This window comes from Phyllobates terribilis, unplaced genomic scaffold (genome assembly GCF_046119375.1).
Source record: "Phyllobates terribilis strain yellow unplaced genomic scaffold, ASM4611937v1 Scaffold_11__3_contigs__length_659146591, whole genome shotgun sequence".
In the NCBI taxonomy this organism is placed as follows: domain Eukaryota; kingdom Metazoa; phylum Chordata; class Amphibia; order Anura; family Dendrobatidae; genus Phyllobates; species Phyllobates terribilis.
The window spans coordinates 46,655,509-46,671,634 of NW_027362771.1; positions in this window are offsets into that span (position 1 = coordinate 46,655,509).

The following is a 16,126-nucleotide window of genomic DNA, read 5'->3' on the forward strand; positions in this document are numbered from 1 at the left end:
CCCACACACATTTGGAACTCTCCTGGGGTACCCTCACACATATTATTCCCTCATTTAGTGGATATTTTCACAAAAAAGTGAAATTTTCAAAAATCCTGAAAATTGGCTGAAAACGACTAAATATCAAGGACTCATTGGGCGAATCGCTCTGGAACTGAAATCGGAATGCTCACTGACATTTCCCCTATCTGAAAGTCTGATAAACGCCGGAAAAATGACTAAGTCAAAAAAAATTTTTTTTTCAACTTTTTTCAATTTTACCCCCGTGGGATATATATTCTACCCACACACATTTGGAACTCTCCTGGGGTTCCCTCACACATATTATTCCCTCGTTTAGTGGATATTTTCACAAAAAAGTGAAATTTTCAAAAATCCAGAAAATTGGCTGAAAACGACTAAATATCAAGGACTCATTGGGCGAATCGCTCTCGAACTGAAATTGGAACGCTAACTGACATTTTCCCTATCTGAAAGTCTGATAAACGCCGGAAAAATGACTAAGTCCAATAAAAAAAAATTTTCAACTTTTTTCAATTTTACCCCCGTGGGATATATATTCTACCCACACACATTTGGAACTCTCCTGGGGTACCCTCACACATATTATTCGATCATTTAGTGGATATTTTCACAAAAAAGTGAAATTTTCAAAAATCCAGAAAATTGGCTGAAAACGACTAAATATCAAGGACTCATTGGGCGAATTGCTCTGGAACTGAAATTGGAACACTCACTGACATTTTCCCTATCTGAAAGTCTGATAAACGCCGGAAAAATGAGTAAGTCCAAAAAAAAATTTTTTTAAACTTTTTTCAATTTTACCCCCGTGTTATATATATTCTACCCACACACATTTGGAACTCTCCTGGGGTACCCTCACACATATTATTCCCTCATTTAGTGGATATTTTCACAAAAAAGTGAAATTTTCAAAAATCCTGAAAATTGGCTGAAAACGACTAAATATCAAGGACTCATTGGGCGAATCGCTCTGGAACTGAAATTGGAACGCTCACTGACATTTTCCCTATCTGAAAGTCTGATAAACGCCGGAAAAATGACTAAGTCCAAAAAAAAATTTTTTAAACTTTTTTCAATTTTACCCCCGTGGGATATATATTCTACCCACACACATTTGGAACTCTCCTGGGGTACCCTCACACATATTATTCCCTCATTTAGTGGATATTTTCACAAAAAAGTGAAATTTTCAAAAATCCAGAAAATTGGCTGAAAACGACTAAATATCAAGGACTCATTGGGCGAATCACTCTGGAACTGAAATTGGAACGCTCACTGACATTTTCCCTATCTGAAAGTCTGATAAACGCCGGAAAAATGAGTAAGTCCAAAAAAAAATTTTTTTAAACTTTTTTCAATTTTACCCCTGTGGGATATATATTCTACCCACACACATTTGGAACTCTCCTGGGGTACCCTCACACATATTATTCCCTCATTTAGTGGATATTTTCACAAAAAAGTGAAATTTTCAAAAATCCAGAAAATTGGCTGAAAACGACTAAATATCAAGGACTCATTGGGCGAATCGCTCTGGAACTGAAATCGGAATGCTCACTGACATTTCCCCTATCTGAAAGTCTGATAAACGCCGGAAAAATGACTAAGTCCAAAAAAAATTTTTTTTCAACTTTTTTCAATTTTACCCCCGTGGGATATATATTCTACCCACACACATTTGGAACTCTCCTGGGGTTCCCTCACACATATTATTCCCTCGTTTAGTGAATATTTTCACAAAAAAGTGAAATTTTCAAAAATCCAGAAAATTGGCTGAAAACGACTAAATATCAAGGACTCATTGGGCGAATTGCTCTGGAACTGAAATCGGAACGCTCACTGACATTTCCCCTTTCTGAAAGTCTGATAAACGCCGGAAAAATGACTAAGTCCAAAAAAAAATTTTTTTCAACTTTTTTCAATTTTACCCCGGGGGATATATATTCTACCCACACACATTTGGAACTCTCCTGGGGTACCCTCACACATATTATTCCCTCATTTAGTGGATATTTTCACAAAAAAGTGAAATTTTCAAAAATCCAGAAAATTGGCTGAAAACGACTAAATATCAAGGACTCATTGGGCGAATCACTCTGGAACTGAAATTGGAACGCTCACTGACATTTTCCCTATCTGAAAGTCTGATAAACGCCGGAAAAATGAGTAAGTCCAAAAAAAAATTTTTTTAAACTTTTTTCAATTTTACCCCTGTGGGATATATATTCTACCCACACACATTTGGAACTCTCCTGGGGTACCCTCACACATATTATTCCCTCATTTAGTGGATATTTTCACAAAAAAGTGAAATTTTCAAAAATCCAGAAAATTGGCTGAAAACGACTAAATATCAAGGACTCATTGGGCGAATCGCTCTGGAACTGAAATCGGAATGCTCACTGACATTTCCCCTATCTGAAAGTCTGATAAACGCCGGAAAAATGACTAAGTCCAAAAAAAATTTTTTTTCAACTTTTTTCAATTTTACCCCCGTGGGATATACATTCTACCCACACACATTTGGAACTCTCCTGGGGTTCCCTCACACATATTATTCCCTCGTTTAGTGAATATTTTCACAAAAAAGTGAAATTTTCAAAAATCCAGAAAATTGGCTGAAAACGACTAAATATCAAGGACTCATTGGGCGAATTGCTCTGGAACTGAAATCGGAACGCTCACTGACATTTCCCCTTTCTGAAAGTCTGATAAACGCCGGAAAAATGACTAAGTCCAAAAAAAAATTTTTTTCAACTTTTTTCAATTTTACCCCGGGGGATATATATTCTACCCACACACATTTGGAAATCTCCTGGGGTACCCTCACACATATTATTCCCTCATTTAGTGGATATTTTCACAAAAAAGTGAAATTTTCAAAAATCCAGAAAATTGGCTGAAAACGACTAAATATCAAGGACTCATTGGACGAATCGCTCTCGAACTGAAATTGGAACGCTAACTGACATTTTCCCTATCTGAAAGTCTGATAAATGCCGGAAAAATGACTAAGTCCAAAAAAAAATTTTTTTCAACTTTTTTCAATTTTACCCCCGTGGGATATATATTCTACCCACACACATTTGGAACTCTCCTGGGGTACCCTCACACATATTATTCCCTCATTTAGTGGATATTTTCACAAAAAAGTGAAATTTTCAAAAATCCAGAAAATTGGCTGAAAACGACTAAATATCAAGGACTCATTGGGAGAATCGCTCTGGAACGGAAATTGGAACGCTCACTGACATTTTCCCCATCTGAAAGTCTGATAAACGCCGGAAAAATGAGTAAGTCCAAAAAAAAATTTTTTAAAACTTTTTTCAATTTTACCCCCGTGGGATATATATTCTACCCACACACATTTGGAACTCTCCTGGGGTACCCTCACACATATTATTCCCTCATTTAGTGGATATTTTCACAAAAAAGTGAAATTTTCAAAAATCCAGAAAATTGGCTGAAAACGACTAAATATCAAGGACTCATTGGGCGAATCGCTCTGGAACTGAAATTGGAACGCTCACTGACATTTTCCCTATCTGAAAGTCTTATAAACGCCGGAAAAATGACTAAGTCCAAAAAAAATTTTTTTTCAACTTTTTTCAATTTTAAACCCGTGGGATATATATTCTACCCACACACATTTGGAACTCTCCTGGGGTTCCCTCACACATATTATTCCCTCGTTTAGTGAATATTTTCACAAAAAAGTGAAATTTTCAAAAATCCAAAAAATTGGCTGAAAACGACTAAATATCAAGGACTCATTGGGCGAATTGCTCTGGAACTGAAATCGGAATGCTCACTGACATTTCCCCTTTCTGAAAGTCTGATAAACGCCGGAAAAATGACTAAGTCCAAAAAAAAATTTTTTTCAACTTTTTTCAATTTTACCCCGGGTGATATATATTCTACCCACACACATTTGGAAATCTCCTGGGGTACCCTCACACATATTATTCCCTCATTTAGTGGATATTTTCACAAAAAAGTGAAATTTTCAAAAATCCAGAAAATTGGCTGAAAACGACTAAATATCAAGGACTCATTGAGCGAATAGCTCTGGAACTGAAATTGGAACGCTCACTGACATTTTCCCTATCTGAAAGTCTGATAAACGCCGGAAAAATGACTAAGTCCAAAAAAAATTTTTTGTAAACTTTTTTCAATTTTACCCCCGTGGGATATATATTCTACCCACACACATTTGGAACTCTCCTGGGGTACCCTCAGACATATTATTCCCTCATTTAGTGGATATTTTCACAAAAAAGTGAAATTTTCAAAAATCCAGAAAATTGGCTGAAAACGACTAAATATCAAGGACTCATTGGACGAATCGCTCTCGAACTGAAATTGGAACGCTCACTGACATTTTCCCCATCTGAAAGTCTGATAAACGCCGGAAAAATGAGTAAGTCCAAAAAAAAATTTTTTTAAACTTTTTTCAATTTTACCCCTGTGGGATATATATTCTACCCACACACATTTGGAACTCTCCTGGGGTACCCTCACACATATTATTCCCTCATTTAGTGGATATTTTCACAAAAAAGTGAAATTTTCAAAAATCCAGAAAATTGGCTGAAAACGACTAAATATCAAGGACTCATTGGGCGAATCGCTCTGGAACTGAAATCGGAATGCTCACTGACATTTCCCCTATCTGAAAGTCTGATAAACGCCGGAAAAATGACTAAGTCCAAAAAAAATTTTTTTTCAACTTTTTTCAATTTTACCCCCATGGGATATATATTCTACCCACAGACATTTGGAACTCTCCTGGGGTTCCCTCACACATATTATTCCCTCGTTTAGTGAATATTTTCACAAAAAAGTGAAATTTTCAAAAATCCAGAAAATTGGCTGAAAACGACTAAATATGAAGGACTCATTGGGCGAATTGCTCTGGAACTGAAATCGGAACGCTCACTGACATTTCCCCTTTCTGAAAGTCTGATAAACGCCGGAAAAATGACTAAGTCCAAAAAAAAATTTTTTTCAACTTTTTTCAATTTTACCCCGGGGGATATATATTCTACCCACACACATTTGGAAATCTCCTGGGGTACCCTCACACATATTATTCCCTCATTTAGTGGATATTTTCACAAAAAAGTGAAATTTTCAAAAATCCAGAAAATTGGCTGAAAACGACTAAATATCAAGGACTCATTGGGCGAATCGCTCTGTAACTGAAATCGGAACGCTCACTGACATTTCCCCTATCTGAAAGTCTGATAAACGCCGGAAAAATGAGTAAGTCCAAAAAAAAATTTTTTTAAACTTTTTTCAATTTTACCCCTGTGGGATATATATTCTACCCACACACATTTGGAACTCTCCTGGGGTACCCTCACACATATTATTCCCTCATTTAGTGGATATTTTCACAAAAAAGTGAAATTTTCAAAAATCCAGAAAATTGGCTGAAAACGACTAAATATCAAGGACTCATTGGGCGAATCGCTCTGGAACTGAAATCGGAATGCTCACTGACATTTCCCCTATCTGAAAGTCTGATAAACGCCGGAAAAATGACTAAGTCCAAAAAAAATTTTTTTTCAACTTTTTTCAATTTTACCCCCATGGGATATATATTCTACCCACACACATTTGGAACTCTCCTGGGGTTCCCTCACACATATTATTCCCTCGTTTAGTGAATATTTTCACAAAAAAGTGAAATTTTCAAAAATCCAGAAAATTGGCTGAAAACGACTAAATATGAAGGACTCATTGGGCGAATTGCTCTGGAACTGAAATCGGAACGCTCACTGACATTTCCCCTTTCTGAAAGTCTGATAAACGCCGGAAAAATGACTAAGTCCAAAAAAAAATTTTTTTCAACTTTTTTCAATTTTACCCCGGGGGATATATATTCTACCCACACACATTTGGAAATCTCCTGGGGTACCCTCACACATATTATTCCCTCATTTAGTGGATATTTTCACAAAAAAGTGAAATTTTCAAAAATCCAGAAAATTGGCTGAAAACGACTAAATATCAAGGACTCATTGGGCGAATCGCTCTGTAACTGAAATCGGAACGCTCACTGACATTTCCCCTATCTGAAAGTCTGATAAACGCCGGAAAAATGACTAAGTCCAAAAAAAAATTTTTTTAAACTTTTTTCAATTTTACCCCCGTGGGATATATATTCTACCCACACACATTTGGAACTCTCCTGGGGTACCCTCACACATATTATTCCCTCATTTAGTGGATATTTTCACAAAAAAGTGAAATTTTCAAAAATCCAGAAAATTGGCTGAAAACGACTAAATATCAAGGACTCATTGTGCGAATCGCTCTGGAACTGAAATTGGAACGCTCACTGACATTTTCCCCATCTGAAAGTCTGATAAACGCCGGAAAAATGAGTAAGTCCAAAACAAAATTTTTTAAAACTTTTTTCAATTTTACCCCCGTGGGATATATATTCTACCCACACACATTTGGAACTCTCCTGGGGTACCCTCACACATATTATTCCCTCATTTAGTGGATATTTTCACAAAAAAGTGAAATTTTCAAAAATCCAGAAAATTGGCTGAAAACGACTAAATATCAAGGACTCATTGGGCGAATCGCTCTGGAACTGAAATCGGAATGCTCACTGACATTTCACCTATCTGAAAGTCTGATAAACGCCGGAAAAATGACTAAGTCAAAAAAAATATTTTTTTCAACTTTTTTCAATTTTACCCCCGTGGGATATATATTCTACCCACACACATTTGGAACTCTCCTGGGGTTCCCTCACACATATTATTCCCTCGTTTAGTGGATATTTTCACAAAAAAGTGAAATTTTCAAAAATCCAGAAAATTGGCTGAAAACGACTAAATATCAAGGACTCATTGGGCGAATTGCTCTGGAACTGAAATCGGAACGCTCACTGACATTTCCCCTTTCTGAAAGTCTGATAAACGCCGGAAAAATGACTAAGTCCAAAAAAAATTTTTTTCAACTTTTTTCAATTTTACCCCCGTGGGATATATATTCTACCCACACACATTTGGAACTCTCCTGGGGTACCCTCACACATATTATTCCCTCATTTAGTGGATATTTTCACAAAAAAGTGAAATTTTCAAAAATACAGAAAATTGGCTGAAAACGACTAAATATCAAGGACTCATTGGGCGAATTGCTCTGGAACTGAAATCGTAATGCTCACTGACATTGCCCCTATCTGAAAGTCTGATAAACGCCGGAAAAATGACTAAGTCCAAAAAAAATTTTTTTTCAACTTTTTTCAATTTTACCCCCGTGGGATATATATTCTATCCACACACATTTGGAACTCTCCTGGGGTTCCCTCACACATATTATTCCCTCGTTTAGTGGATATTTTCACAAAAAAGTGAAATTTTCAAAAATCCAGAAAATTGGCTGAAAACTACTAAATATCAAGGACTCATTGGGCGAATTGCTCTGGAACTGAAATCGGAACGCTCACTGACATTTTCCCTTTCTGATAGTCTGATAAACGCCGGAAAAATGACTAAGTCCAAAAAAAATTTTTTTCAACTTTTTTCAATTTTACCCCCGTGGGATATATATTCTACCCACACACATTTGGAACTCTCCTGGGGTACCCTCACACATATTATTCCCTCATTTAGTGGATATTTTCACAAAAAAGTGAAATTTTCAAAAATACAGAAAATTGGCTGAAAACGACTAAATATCAAGGACTCATTGGGCGAATTGCTCTGGAACTGAAATCCGAACGCTCACTGACATTTCCCCTTTCTGAAAGTCTGATAAACGCCGGAAAAATGACTAAGTCCAAAAAAAATTTTTTTTCAACTTTTTTCAATTTTACCCCCGTGGGATATATATTCTATCCACACACATTTGGAACTCTCCTGGGGTTCCCTCACACATATTATTCCCTCGTTTAGTGGATATTTTCACAAAAAAGTGAAATTTTCAAAAATCCAGAAAATTGGCTGAAAACTACTAAATATCAAGGACTCATTGGGCGAATTGCTCTGGAACTGAAATTGGAACGCTCACTGACATTTCCCCTTTCTGAAAATCTGATAAACGCCGGAAAAATGACTAAGTCCAAAAAAAAATTTTTTCAACTTTTTTAAATTTTACCCCCGTGGGATATATATTCTACCCACACACATTTGGAACTCTCCTGGGGTACCCTCACACATATTATTCCCTCATTTAGTGGATATTTTCACAAAAAAGTGAAATTTTCAAAAATCCAGAAAATTGGTTGAAAACGACTAAATATCAAGGACTCATTGGGCGAATCGCTCTGGAACTGAAATTGGAACGCTCACTGACATTTTCCCATCTGAAAGTCTGATAAACGCCGGAAAAATGAGTAAGTCCAAAAAAAAATTTTTTAAAACTTTTTTCAATTTTACCCCCGTGGGATATATATTCTACCCACACACATTTGGAACTCTCCTGGGGTACCCTCACACATATTATTCCCTCATTTAGTGGATATTTTCACAAAAAAGTGAAATTTTCAAAAATACAGAAAATTGGCTGAAAACGACTAAATATCAAGGACTCATTGGGCGAATTGCTCTGGAACTGAAATCGGAACGCTCACTGACATTGCCCCTATCTGAAAGTCTGATAAACGGCGGAAAAATGACTAAGTCCAAAAAAAATTTTTTTTCAACTTTTTTCAATTTTACCCCCGTGGGATATATATTCTATCCACACACATTTGGAACTCTCCTGGGGTTCCCTCACACATATTATTCCCTCGTTTAGTGGATATTTTCACAAAAAAGTGAAATTTTCAAAAATCCAGAAAAGTGGCTGAAAACGACTAAATATCAAGGACTCATTGGGCGAATTGCTCTGGAACTGAAATCCGAACGTTCACTGACATTTCCCCTTTCTGAAAGTCTGATAAACGCCGGAAAAATGACTAAGTCCAAAAAAAATTTTTTTTCAACTTTTTTCAATTTTACCCCCGTGGGATATATATTCTACCCACACACATTTGGAACTCTCCTGGGGTTCCCTCACACATATTATTCCCTCATTTAGTGAATATTTTCACAAAAAAGTGAAATTTTCAAAAATCCAGAAAATTGGCTGAAAACAACTAAATATCAAGGACTCATTGGGCGAATTGCTCTGGAACTGAAATCGGAACGCTCACTGACATTTCCCCTTTCTGAAAGTCTGATAAACGCCGGAAAAATGACTAAGTCCAAAAAAAAATTTTTTTCAACTTTTTACAATTTTACCCCCGTGGGATATATATTCTACCCACACACATTTGGAACTCTCCTGGGGTACCCTCACACATATTATTCCCTCATTTAGTGGATATTTTCACAAAAAAGTGAAATTTTCAAAAATCCAGAAAATTGGCTGAAAACGACTAAATATCAAGGACTCATTGGGCGAATCGCTCTGGAACTGAAATTGGAACGCTCACTGACATTTTCCCTATCTGAAAGTCTGATAAACGCCGGAAAAATGACTAAGTCCAAAAAAAAATTTTTTTCAACTTTTTTCAATTTTACCCCGGGGGATATATATTCTACCCACACACATTTGGAAATCTCCTGGGGTACCCTCACACATATTATTCCCTCATTTAGTGGATATTTTCACAAAAAAGTGAAATTTTCAAAAATCCAGAAAATTGGCTGAAAACGACTAAATATCAAGGACTCATTGGGAGAATCGCTCTGTAACTGAAATCGGAACGCTCACTGACATTTCCCCTATCTGAAAGTCTGATAAACGCCGGAAAAATGACTAAGTCCAAAAAAAAATTTTTTTAAACTTTTTTCAATTTTACCCCCGTGGGATATATATTCTACCCACACACATTTGGAACTCTCCTGGGGTACCCTCACACATATTATTCCCTCATTTAGTGGATATTTTCACAAAAAAGTGAAATTTTCAAAAATCCAGAAAATTGGCTGAAAACGACTAAATATCAAGGACTCATTGGGCGAATTGCTCTGGAACTGAAATCGGAACGCTCACTGACATTGCCCCTATCTGAAAGTCTGATAAACGGCGGAAAAATGACTAAGTCCAAAAAAAATTTTTTTTCAACTTTTTTCAATTTTACCCCCGTGGGATATATATTCTATCCACACACATTTGGAACTCTCCTGGGGTTCCCTCACACATATTATTCCCTCGTTTAGTGGATATTTTCACAAAAAAGTGAAATTTTCAAAAATCCAGAAAATTGGCTGAAAACGACTAAATATCAAGGACTCATTGGGCGAATTGCTCTGGAACTGAAATCCGAACGCTCACTGACATTTCCCCTTTCTGAAAGTCTGATAAACGCCGGAAAAATGACTAAGTCCAAAAAAAATTTTTTTTCAACTTTTTACAATTTTACCCCCGTGGGATATATATTCTACCCACACACATTTGGAACTCTCCTGGGGTACCCTCACACATATTATTCCCTCATTTAGTGGATATTTTCACAAAAAAGTGAAATTTTCAAAAATCCAGAAAATTGGCTGAAAACGACTAAATATCAAGGACTCATTGGGCGAATCGCTCTGGAACTGAAATCGGAATGCTCACTGACATTTCCCCTATCTGAAAGTCTGATAAACGCCGGAAAAATGACTAAGTCCAAAAAAAATTTTTTTTCAACTTTTTTCAATTTTACCCCCGTGGGATATATATTCTACCCACACACATTTGGAACTCTCCTGGGGTTCCCTCACACATATTATTCCCTCGTTTAGTGAATATTTTCACAAAAAGTGAAATTTTCAAAAATCCAGAAAATTGGCTGAAAACAACTAAATATCAAGGACTCATTGGGCGAATTGCTCTGGAACTGAAATCGGAACGCTCACTGACATTTCCCCTTTCTGAAAGTCTGATAAACGCCGGAAAAATGACTAAGTCCAAAAAAAAATTTTTTTCAACTTTTTACAATTTTACCCCCGTGGGATATATATTCTACCCACACACATTTGGAACTCTCCTGGGGTACCCTCACACATATTATTCCCTCATTTAGTGGATATTTTCACAAAAAAGTGAAATTTTCAAAAATCCAGAAAATTGGCTGAAAACGACTAAATATCAAGGACTCATTGGGCGAATCGCTCTGGAACTGAAATTGGAACGCTCACTGACATTTTCCCTATCTGAAAGTCTGATAAACGCCGGAAAAATGAGTAAGTCCAAAAAAAAATTTTTTTAAACTTTTTTCAATTTTACCCCTGTGGGATATATATTCTACCCACACACATTTGGAACTCCCCTGGAGTACCCTCACACATATTATTCCCTCATTTAGTGGATATTTTCACAAAAAAGTGAAATTTTAAAAAATCCAGAAAATTGGCTGAAAACGGCTAAATATCAAGGACTCATTGGGCGAATCGCTCTGGAACTGAAATCGGAATGCTCACTGACATTTCCCTTATCTGAAAGTCTGATAAACGCCGGAAAAATGACTAAGTCCAAAAAAAAATTTTTTTCAACTTTTTTCAATATTACCCCCGTGGGATATATATACTACCCACACACATTTGGAACTCTCCTGGTGTACCCTCAGACATATTATTCCCTCATTTAGTGGATACTTTAACAAAAAAATTGAAATTTTCAAAAATTCTGAAAATTGGCTGAAAACGAATAAATATCAAGGGCTCAATGGGCGAATCGCTCTGGAACTGAATTCGGAACGCTCACTGACATTTCCCCTATCTGAAAGTCTTATAAACGCCAGAATAATGACTAAGTCCAAAAAAAAATTTTTTTCAACTTTTTTCAATATTACCCCCGTGGGATATATATACTACTCACACACATTTGGAACTCTCCTGGTGTACCCTCAGACATATTATTCCCTCATTTAGTGGATATTTTCACAAAAAAGTGAAATTTTCAAAAATCCAGAAAATTGGCTGAAAACGGCTAAATATCAAGGACTCATTGTGGGAATCGCTCTGGAACTGAAATCGGCACGCTCACTGACATTTCCCCTATCTAAAAGTCTGATAAACGCCGGAAAAATGACTAAGTCCAACAAAAAAATGTTTTCAACATTTTTCAATTTTACCCCTGTGGGATATATATTCTACCCACACACATTTGGAACTCTCCTGGGGTACCCTCACACATATTATTCCCTCATTTAGTGGATATTTTAACAAAAAAAGTGAAATTTTCAAAAATCCAGAAAATTGGCTGAAAACGGCTAAATATCAAGGACTCATTGGGCGAATCGCTCTGGAACTGAAATCGGAACGTTCACTGACATTTCCCCTATCTGAAAGTCTGATAAACGCCAGAAAAATGACTAAGTCCAAAAAAAAATTTTTTCAACCTTTTTCAATTTTACCCCCGTGGGATATATATTCTACCCACACACATTTGGAACTCTCCTGGGGTACCCTCACACATATTATTCCCTCATTTAGTGGATATTTTAACAAAAAAAGTGAAATTTTCAAAAATTCTGAAAATTGGCTGAAAACGAATAAATATCAAGGGCTTAATGGGCGAATTGCTCTGGAACTGAATTCGGAACGCTCACTGACATTTCCCCTATCTGAAAGTCTTATAAACGCCAGAAAAATGACTAAGTCGAAACAAAAAAAATGTTCAACTTTTTTCAATTTTACCCCCGTGGGATATATATACTACCCACACACATTTGGAACTCTCCTGGTGTACCCTCACACATGTTATTCCCTCATTTAGTGGATATTTTCACAAAAAAGTGAAATTTTCAAAAATCCAGAAAATTGGCTGAAAACGACTAAATATCAAGGACTCATTGGGCGAATCGCTCTGGAACTGAAATCGGAACGCTCACTGACATTTCCCTTATCTGAAAGTCTGATAAACGCCGGAAAAATGACTAAGTCCCCAAAAAAATTTTTTTCACCTTTCTTCAATTTTACCCCCGTGGGATATGTATTCTACCCACACACATTTGGAACTCTCCTGGGGTACCCTCACACATATTATTCCCTCATTTAGTGGATATTTTCACAAAAAAGTGAAATTTTCAAAAATCCAGAAAATTGGCTGAAAACAACTAAATATCAAGGACTCATTGTGGGAATCTCTCTGGAACTGAAATCGTCACGCTCACTGACATTTCCCCTATCTGAAAGTCTGATAAACGCCGGAAAAATGACTAAGTCCAAAAAAAAATTTTTTTCAACCTTTTTCAATTTTACCCCCGTGGGATATATATTCTACCCACACATATTTGTAACTCTCCTGGGGTACCCTCACACATATTATTCCCTCATTTAGTGGATATTTTCACAAAAAAGTGAAATTTTCAAAAATCCAGAAAATTGGCTGAAAACTACTAAATATCTAGGACTCATTGTGAGAATCTCTCTGGAACTGAAATCGGCACGCTCACTGACATTTCCCCTATCTAAAAGTCTGATAAACCGCGGAAAAATGACTAAGTCCAAAAAAAAATTTTTTTCAACTTTTTTCAATTTTACCCCCGTGGGATATATATTCTACCCACACACATTTGGAACTCTCCTGGGGTACCCTCACACATATTATTCCCTCATTTAGTGGATATTTTCACAAAAAAGTGAAATTTTCAAAAATTCAGAAAATTGGCTGAAAACGACGAAATATCAAGGACTCATCCAGCGAATTGCTCTGGAACTGAAATCGGAATGCTCACTGACATTTCCCCTATGTGAAAGTATGATAAACGCCGGAAAAAAGACTAAGTCCAAAAAAAAAATTTTTCAACTTTTTTCAATATTACCCCGTGGGATATATATACTACCCACACACATTTGGAACTCTCCTGGTGTACCCTCACACATATTATTCCCTCATTTAGTGGATATTTTCACAAAAAAAGAGAAATTTTCAAAAATTCAGAAAATTGCCTGAAAACGACGAAATATCAAGGACTCATCCGGCGAATCGCTCTGGAACTGAAATCGGAACGCTCACTGACATTTCCCCTATCTGAAAGTCTGATAAACGCCAGAAAAATGACTAAGTAAAAAAATAAATTTTTTCAACTTTTTTCAATTTTACCCCCGTGGGATATATATTCTACCCACACACATTTGGAACTCTCCTGGGGTACCCTCACACATATTATTCCCTCATTTAGTGGATATTTTAACAAAAAAAGTGAAATTTTCAAAAATTCTGAAAATTGGCTGAAAACGAATAAATATCAAGGGCTCAATGGGCGAATCGCTCTGGAACTGAATTCGGAACGCTCACTGACATTTCCCTTATCTGAAAGTCTGATAAACGAGGGAAAAATGACTAAGTCCAAAAAAAAAATTTTTTTAACCTTTTCAATTTTACCCCCGTGGGATATATATTCCACCCACACACATTTGGAACTCTCCTGGGATACCCTGACACATATTATTCCCTCATTTAGTGGATATTTTCACAAAAAAGTGAAATTTTCAAAAATTCTGAAAATTGCCTGAAAATGACAAAATATCAAGGACTCATCCAGCGAATCGCTCTGGAACTGAAATCGGAACGCTCACTGACATTTCCCCTATCTGAAAGTCTGATAAACGCCGGAAAAATGACTAAGTCGAACAAAAAAATGTTTTCAACATTTTTCAATTTTACCCCCGTGGGATATATATTCTACCCACACACATTTGGAACTCTCCTGGGGTTCCCTCACACATATTATTCCCTCATTTAGTGGATATTTTCACAAAAAAGTGAAATTTTCAAAAATCCAGAAAATTGGCTGAAAACAACTAAATGTCAAGTACTCATTGTGGGAATCGCTCTGGAACTGAAATCGGCACGCTCACTGACATTTCCCCTATGTGAAAGTCTGATAAACGCCGGAAAAATGACTAAGTCCAAAAAAAATTTTTTTCAACCTTTTTCAATTTTACCCCCGTGGGATATATATTCTTCCCACACACATTTGGAACTCTCCTGGGGTACCCTCACACATATTATTCCCTCATTTAGTGGATATTTTAACAAAAAAAGTGAAATTTTCAAAAATTCTGAAAATTGGCTGAAAACAAATAAATATCAAGGGCTCAATGGGCGAATCGCTCTGGAACTGAATTCGGAACGCTCACTGACATTTCCCCTATCTGAAAGTCTTATAAACGCCAGAAAAATGACTAAGTCCCCAAAAAAATTTTTTTAAACTTTCTTCAATTTTACCCCCGTGGGATATATATTCTACCCACACACATTTGGAACTCTCCTGGGGTACCCTCACACATATTATTCCCTCATTTAGTGGATATTTTCACAAAAAAGTGAAATTTTCAAAAATCCAGAAAATTGGCTGAAAACAACTAAATATCAAGGACTCATTGTGGGAATCGCTCTGGAACTGAAATCGGCACGCTCACTGACATTTCCCCTATCTGAAAGTCTGATAAACGCCGGAAAAATGACTAAGTCCAAAAAAAATTTTTTTTTAACCTTTTTCAATTTTACCCCCGTGGGATATATATTCTATCCACACACATTTGGAACTCTCCTGGGATACCCTGACACATATTATTCCCTCATTTAGTGGATATTTTCACAAAAAAGTGAAATTTTCAAAAATTCGGAATATTGCCTGAAAACGGCTAAATATCAAGGACTCATACAGCGAATCGCTCTGGAACTGAAATCGGAAAGCTCACTGACATTTCCCCTATCTGAAAGTCTGATAAACGCCAGAAAAATGACTAAGTCGAAACAAAAAAAATGTTCAACTTTTTTCAATTTTACCCCCGTGGGATATATATACTACCCACACACATTTGGAACTCTCCTGGTGTACCCTCACACATGTTATTCCCTCATTTAGTGGATATTTTCACAAAAAAGTGAAATTTTCAAAAATCCAGAAAATTGGCTGAAAACGACTAAATATCAAGGACTCATTGGGCGAATCGCTCTGGAACTGAAATCGGAACTCTCACTGACATTTCCCTTATCTGAAAGTCTGATAAACGCCGGAAAAATGACTAAGTCCCCAAAAAAATTTTTTTCACCTTTCTTCAATTTTACCCCCGTGGGATATGTATTCTACCCACACACATTTGGAACTCTCCTGGGGTACCCTCACACATATTATTCCCTCATTTAGTGGATA